This window comes from Peromyscus eremicus, unplaced genomic scaffold, assembly GCF_949786415.1.
Source record: "Peromyscus eremicus unplaced genomic scaffold, PerEre_H2_v1 PerEre#2#unplaced_666, whole genome shotgun sequence".
Lineage (NCBI taxonomy): Eukaryota > Metazoa > Chordata > Mammalia > Rodentia > Cricetidae > Peromyscus > Peromyscus eremicus.
Genome location: NW_026734902.1, coordinates 187307 through 195827, shown reverse-complemented (window position 1 = coordinate 195827; position 8521 = coordinate 187307). Strand labels below are relative to the sequence as shown.

The 8521-nt window shown below is 40.4% G+C and overlaps 1 pseudogene; it reads right to left on the bottom strand.

The window, feature by feature from the left end:
* Positions 1-647: 647 nt before the first annotated feature.
* Positions 648-8002, bottom strand: LOC131901924 (U6 snRNA-associated Sm-like protein LSm2; annotated as a pseudogene).
* Positions 8003-8521: the final 519 nt, after the last annotated feature.

Here is an 8521-nt window from a genome sequence, read left to right as displayed (position 1 = left end):
GTCTGGCCATCCTTTCCCTCCCATTTAGTATCCACTTATGAGTGAGTACATATTATGTTTGTCCTTCTGAGTCTGGGTTACCTCACTCAAGATGACATTTTGTAGATCTATCAATTTGCCTGCAAATTTCATGATATCATTGTTTTTTACCGCTGAGTAGTACTCCATTGTGTATATGTGCCATATTTTCTTTATCCATTCTTCAGTTGAGGGACATCTAGGTTGTTTCCAGGTTCTTGCTATTACGAATAATGCTGCTATGAACATAGTTGAGCATGTGTCCTTGTGTTATGATTGAGCATTCCTTGGGTATATGCCCAAGAGTGCTATAACTGGGTCTTGAGGAAGACTTATTCCCAATTTTCTGAGAAAGCACTATATTGATTTCCAAAGTGGCTGTACAAGTTTGCATTCCCACCAGCAGTGTAGGAGTGTTCCCCTTGCTCCACATCCTCTCCAACATAAGCTGTGTTCAGTGTTTTTGATTTTAGCCATTCTGACAGGTATTTGAGATTCTTCTGTTGAGAATTCTCTATTAAGATCTGTAACCCATTTTTTAATTGGATTGTTCAGTATTTTGACGTCTAGCTTTTTGAGTTTTTTATATATTTTGGAGATCAGCCCTCTGTCAGATGTGGGGTTGATGAAGATCTTTTCTCATTCTGTAGGCTGTTGTTTGGTCTTATTGACTGCTATCACACTTCTTTAAAAAAAATATTTTTCTCTGTGTGCTCGAGCTCATGTGAGCATGTATGACTGGGTATGCCATACTCTGTGTGTGTGTGTGTGTGTGTGTGTGTGTGTGTGTGTGTGTGTGTAGGTTAGAAGCTGGTCTCCAGGGATCATCTCTCCTCTTCTACCATGTAGACACTATGTATTGTGGATCAATAGGCTTGGGAGCAAATACACTGAGCCATCCCAAAGGTTCCATACTTTTTATCATTACTAATTTGAGAGGGAACAAATGATCTCTCAGAGTCTGCACTTCTTTTATCAAAAAAGAACTTGAGCAAAGTTTTCAAATATTATGCTGACTTTTTTCTATAGGGTCATGAGTCATTTCTCATTGAATAGTCTGTTTTATAAAATGGAGAGCAAATGGTTGGATCTGCCACCTGGCTAATCCCACTTAATGCACCATTACCTTGTGTAAAAAGGTTTTCACTATGGTAATTTTAATTCAAAATGTTGACTAGCAGAAACTTGATCACTGCAAGGTTCCTTTAACACAGTCGTTCTCAACCTTCCTAATGCTGTGACCCTTTAAAACAGTTCCTCATGTTGTAGTGACCCCAATCATAAAATTATTTCTTTGCTACTTCATAACTTTAATTTCCTACTGTTATTAATTGTAATGTAAACATCTGATATGCAGGTATCTGATCTTCAACCAATGGGACACAACCCACAGATTGAGAACATTGTTTTAACAACATGCAAGCTTACCTGCCACACTTGGGGAGGGAGAGTTTATCACTTCATACAATTCTTACTGCCTTATGATGTTAACCAAGTGTTGAATTTTTAATTATTTATTAATTTTAATTAATATTATTATTTATTAAAAATAATTATTATTTTCAGTTGCCAGAGAAAAATCATTAATTGTGCATACTTCTGTGTCATATTTTATTTTGGAACTTGTAAACATTGTGTCATACTTAAACTAAGTTAAATGTAAATATTGTTTCAGAGGCATCATTTCTTAATGGGACAACATTCAGAATAATTTTTTACAGTGTTTCTGAAATGTACAATGCATTATTGGTACTGGTATAATCCCACTGTGAAATAGCATACCAGAATTAATTTCTTACTCCTATATCATTGTAACTTGATAACTCCTGGCTAGCCTATATCCTTCCCCTTAAGCCCTCTACTCCTTCTAATCTTGAGTAACAATGATTCAACTCATGTTCATTCTTAAGGCTGAATAATATTCCTGTGTGTGTATACCACATTTCGTTTATTCACTTATTGGTGAGTACTTGTTTTTTTTAATTAATTTTTACTGTTTTGTTCTGTTTTTCCCCTCTGTCTCTGTCTCTGTCTCTGTCTCTGTCTCTCTCTCCCCCCCGTGTGTGTGTGTGTGTGTGTGTGTGTGTGTGTGTGTGTGTGTGTGTGTGTGTGTGTGTTGTGTGAGTGTGGCTGTGGTGTGTGGAGGTCAGAGGACAATAGTTAGATCAAGATTTACTACCTAGCTCTGTCTCTCTCAGAAGTTAGCTCTACCCCCATGGAGTCTGTCTCTTGACACAAAGAAGACAGGTAACTGTTAGAGCATGGAGGCCTGATAAGCAGAAGAAGAAAACCCAGCCTGCCCCTCTGCTGTGAGGGACCAAAGTAACTTTGAATTATGGTCTACTTAGCACACAGGCTTTCATGTCAGGAGCCACATAGACCAGAAGAGACTATATCACATGGTTTGAAGCCTTCCCACTCTTTCTGGAAACTTGTAAGAATCAGAAATATTCTTTGTTCATATATTTGGAGGTTTTCCTTCATGTGTCTTATGCTATACATGAAGACTTGCTCTCTTAATGTAACCTATGTCTAGACTCGAAGGCCCTCTCTTCTGTTCAAGGACCCTATCTCTCCTAATGTAGCCCATGTCTGGACTTGAAGGCCCCCTCCTTTGTTCCAGGGTCCTGTCTCTCCTAATGCAGCCCATGTCTGGACTTGAAGGCCCCCTCTTCTGTTCCAGGGCCCTATCTCTCCTAATGCAGCTCCTCTCAGGTTTTAAAGAAAAAGCTCGTTTTCCCTTCAAATCTCCACTATATTGTCTTTGGTATGACACTGTATATCTCCTAATTATTTTCCCATTTCAAGAAAGGATCATCTTTGGCCTTTGAGACAATAGTTAAAAGGCCCTGTCTTCAAATAAAATTCATTCTGAAAAATAACTCTGCATCAGCTCCTTTTCTGAACCTGCTGTTCTCTCCTTTGTAACAACTTTTGGGAGTCAGTTCTCTCATTTGCCTGTGACATCCGTGGATCAGGATCAGGTCCTCAGGTTTGTGCAGAGACTGCCTTTATCCTCTGAGCCACCTCACTGACTTAAGCTTGTTTGCACCTTGCAGATATTGTGAATATTGCTACTATGAACACGGTTGTATAAACATCTCTTCAGAACTTTGATTTTAGCTCTTGTGTATCTATCTAGAAACAGGATTACAAGATTATATGCTAATTTCAAGTTGAATTTTTAAATGAACTTTCAGCTTTACTATTTAAAAATTATTTTGTTTTATTTTTATTATTTAATTTTTGTATGTACACGTGTGTGTGTGTGTGTGTGTGTTTGTGTGTGTGTGTCCACCCCTATATACATGTGTCTGCCTACCATAGCACACACATAGGTCAAAGGACAATCTCTGGGAGTTGGTTTTCTCTTTCTATCATATAGGTCTCAAGGATCAGATTCAAGTCATCAGGCTTGGTGGCAGTTGGCTTTATCGGCTGAGCCACCTCTGTAGCCAGGTCCTACTATTCATACCCTCTCTTTTCACTATCCCTGGTAGCTTTCTTCCAGTGGTTCTCAAACTCCAGTGTGCATAAGAATCACCCAAAGAGTATATTTATGTGTAGACTGTTCATCCTATGCCCAGATATTTTCATTCAATAGGTCTTCAGAGGGTCCCAGGAATTTTCATTTTCTAAGTTGACTGAGGTGGTTCTTATGCAAGCATATATGTATGGGCTGAAACTTGAGAAAAACTGTGGTTAAAGGCGTGAATATAGAATCTCATAAATACAAAGCTTAAATGTTTGCCTGAATGCCAATTTAGACCACTTACATATGTCAATGTATGTCATGACTGGGTGTGAGTAACTGTGTACACTCAATGTCCAAAACCCTGATTACAAGACTTCAGGAAAGAACATCTTGTCAAGATTCCTCCTGGTTTCTTCAGCTTTCTAGATTTTTACCATTTTCTCCTCTTTATACTTTTCTATGTTTCTATGTGCCCCAAAGTTTCCCACATTAAACTCATATGACTTTTATAACTAGGAAAAGGATTTTCAAACTAAATAAAAACCCTTTTAAGGCTCACATACTTCCCCTGTGATATCTTTTTGGCTTTGAATTCCCTTTACATGAAGGCATGTTAATCACTCTGAGGTCTACTTTTCTTGGCATTTCATTTGAACTCTAGTAAAGAACATTTTTTTTCATGAAATGATAGTTGATCGCATTTGATAGACTCTTCAGAAAGGCAGGCCAGTAGGTCTTTCCAATGGAGCCTCACAGGCAATGGGATTTGCTTGAAAGAATGTAGGAGCAGGAATTTTATTTAGCTAGTTATGGACCCAGAGACTAAGATTCAGGGACTATAAAATCACTAAAGGCCAGACGCTTATTTATTAAATTATGGCAAGCAATTGAACAGCAGACTGGAGATATGGCTCAGAGGTAGAATGCTGATTTAGAACTTGAATTGAACAACACTACTTTGCCTTGGAGAACAGATTAGCTAGGAGGCTAAGTGACTACAATTGAATAATTAATTGTTGGTGAACACAAGAATCAGACCACAAGTGTCAGATGGTTAGAATAGCTAGAGGTACCTGACAGGCATGTTTGCCAAATTTCCAGGGCACATAGGCCAGAGGTGAAATTAGTACCACTCTGGTCACTCTGTGGAGCTGCACTCATGTTTATTTTCACATTCCATGTATACTATCTTGCTGTAGAGATATCATTCATTGTAGTGCAAATATGTGGGCATGTGACTCTCATTTCAGGACTACTTACATGAGCAGGCATCCTCATTGTGCCACATGCAGAGAAAGATCTGGAGGGACTGTGAGTGGAAGACAAAAGGTCAATTAGGGAGTGAGTGGCTGCAAGAATCTGTGTAAAATGGCAAAGCCTACTTCCAGAAGCCAAGGAGTTGCTGGTAATGTGACCAAAATCAGATAGCAGAGCCAAAAGACAGTAAATGACAAGTCGGAAGACAAGAAGACCCTGGTAGAATAGGAGCCAAAGACAGGGTTGTAGAAAGCCCATTCAGGCTAATTCTCATGGAAAAGGTTTCCTGATGATGTTAACATTGCCAAGAACAAAGCCTGCATCTGGAACACAGCTTCTCCATCTGCAGGCTGGCCTTTGTCTCATGGATCCCTAACAGCTTCTAAGTATTTAATTGTACAGTGTGATTAGAGACCACTTGTTAGGTATCTTCTCCATGTGGCTAAGTCAATCTATTTTATGTTAATTTTTTTAATTCAGAAGGTGACTTTCATCTGACCTTACTTATAAAATCTAAGATCTAGTTCTTGGCTCTTATGGAAGTTACTTATATACCAATCTACCTGTCAGACAGAGTTTCCAGAGTCCCATTTGTCTATATATTGTAGAATATTATTTTAAGGTGTATTACTTTTGTTTATGTTGTATTTGTCTAATTCTGTGAAGCTGTGTTACTGTGCCTGTCTAAAATATCTGACGGTCTAATAATGATCTGAACAGCCAATAGCAAGGCAGGTGAAAGGATAACTAAAAGGAGAAATCTGGTAGGAAAATAGAAGAAGTAGCCAGAGGAGGATCAGGACTCCAAGGGCCAGCCATCCAGCTACACAGCAAGCCACGGAGTAAGAAACAAAGAAAGGTATACAGGAATAGAGAAAAAAATCCCAGAGGCAAAAGATATATGTAATACATTTTTAAAGTTTTTTATTTAAAATTTTTTTGATCATTTTATATGCCAACCACAGATTCCCTCCTCATCCCTCCACCCACTTCCCACCCCCTGCCTTCCTCTCCAACCCACCGCCAATCCCCTTCTCCAAAAGGGTAAATCCTCCCATTTGGGGGGGACAGTAAAACCTGGTACATTCAGTTGAGGTAGGGTCAAGCGCCTCACCCCTGCATTGAGGGTGAGCAAGGTATCTGACCATAGGTAATGGGATCCAGACAGCCAGCTCATGCACCAGGGATATATCATGATTCCATTGCCTGGGGCCCCTCAGACAGACCCAGCTACACAACTGTCTCCTAGACAGGATAATTTAAGAAATGCTGGCACCCATGGGATTGAACAAGGCCGTCTGGATAAGGAAGACAGTTGTTTGGCTCAAACTGTTTGGGAGGCACCCAGGCAGAGGGATATGTCCCTGGTGCATGGACAGGCTACTGGGAATCCAATGCCTGTGGTGTGATGCCTTGTACAGCCTTGGTGCAGTGGGAAGGGGTTTGGATCTCCCTAGGCTCAGTGTGCTGGGCTCTGCTGACTCCCCATGGGAGACCTTGATTTGGGGGATGTGGGGATGTGGGGTGGCTTGGGAGAAGGGCTGGGGGTAGAAGGAGTGAAGAGGGGAGATCTGTGGGTGGTATGTGGAGTGAGTAGAAAATTTCTTAATAAAGAAAAATAAAAAAAGAAAATATTTAAATCAGAGATTAATTTTGATGACAAGAGACAAAAGATCAGTTAAACATTTATGGTTCATGATTGTCCTCTCCAATTACCTATAGTTACTAATAAATTTGTGACTGGTTTTTGTCTTGAAAAAAAAAAGAAATGCTTGCTAGAAACAAGCCAGGCTAAGTCCAGGAATTCATAATTAAGAATAAGCCTCTGTGGGTGAATTTTGGGAGATAGCTGGTGGGACCCCCAAAAAAGTAATAAACAACCAACAATATCTATGTATTACCACCATGCCAAATAAAGCATTTTATAGAAAACTAACATTCCACAAAAGTTTGGTGAATGGGCAAATGATATATTTTCCAGACACAAAAGTAACATAGGAAGATGGTAAGAGTATCTGGTCTTAAGCCAGTTTCCAGAGCACCTTCAAATTGATGGCTTCCTAGTTTATGTGCTGTGGCTCCCCAGGACGAATAAGTTTATACCAGCTTAAGCCCATCTAGTTTTCCTAGAGTTCCAATGTTTTTTGGGGGAGGATAGAGTGAGATTCATTGTTTTAATTGCTGAGGCCAGCTGTGATACCAATGCCAATATATAGTGACTTTCATTCTTTCTCTTTTAAAAAAGAATGTTCACTAATAACATCACAGTCAAATTTGCCTCAAGAGAAAACTTTGTCTGGGCATGGTGTTGCATGCCTTGCAACACTCAAGAGCTGTAGAATGAGGCCAGACTCTCTGTAGACCTTGGAGAGGGTGAGGAGGGATGAAGAGAGGAAGGGAGAGAGGGGAGGACAGAGGGAGGGGGATAAAATACAAACTTCATACCCTTTAGTTGTTGCTCACCTCTCTCCCTCCTACTTTAAGAACCATTAACTGCTGAAAGTGGTGACCCACCCATGTCTCTAATCCCAGCACTTGGGAGGCAGAGGCAGGTGGATCCCTGTGAGTTTGAGGCCAATCTTCTCTACAGAATGAGTTTCAGGATAGCCAGAGGTATCTACAGAGACCCCATCTCACATTGCCTCCCACCCTCTCAAGAAAAGAAAATATTACTTTTTCTATCCCCCAAATGTGTCATATACTTCCTTTGGAAGATCCAGGAAACTCCTACCATCTCCAGGGAATGAGTGAGATTGGTAGGTTTTTGAGGCTGAGAAAGATTTACAGGTCTTGGGTTTCTTAATAACCCATTTCTAACAGAGGACAGCTGCTTCTATTTTCCTCTTATCCATTCAATTACAAAGGAAAACAAGGCATCATCAGCAACAAAACACACCTCAGGTATTGGGCAGAGGTGTCCTAGTTGCCCACAAAGTTATGAGTCACCAATGGGAAGGGGGGCACCACTGTTTGTAGTACAGGGCTTCCCTTCTTGCTTGATGCATCCTGTAACAACCATGTGTCAACCTTGTTTACTGGCCTCTGCAGGAAGCAGACACTTGAGCCCAGGATTAAATGGCTCTTCACTGATAACATGTGACAATGATTCTTAGGGTCAGTGACACTGTCGGTTAGTTTGATATTGAGGGACTGCTGCATAGAATGGAGGATTCAACAGATACTTTGGTCATTGTTGAGTTCCAGGACTATATCTTTGTCCACAATGGACCTGAAAAAGAAGCAGAAAAGCATAACACTGCAGTCCAGACTGGTAAGGAAAAGGATGAGTGCTGTTGGACAGAGACCTGTGCATGAGCCAGAGCACAAGCCCAAGCATGTAGATCAGACAGGATCATGTGGGCATGTGGTGAGGCCTGGGAAAAACTACCTCTCTATAGGGGTGGGGGCAGAGAGTACCTCTAAATCCATAATATGTTAGCTGTTATAGCTACTACCTTTGCCTTAGCAAGTCTTTTCACATAGATTCCTGTTGCATCGTATATGAGAACCCCATTCCTTTTCATGTCTTAATAATATCTTACTATATGGATGTCTTAGTTAGGGTTTCTATTGCTGTGAAGAGACACAACGACTATGGCAATTCTTATAAAGGAAATCATTTAATTGGGGTTAGCTTACATTTTCAGAAATTCAGTACATTATCATCCTAGTGGGACATGTCAGTGTACAGGCAGACATGGTGTTGGATAAGTAGCTGAGAGTCCTACATCTTGCAGACAACAGGAAGTGGTCGGTGACACTAGGAGTAGC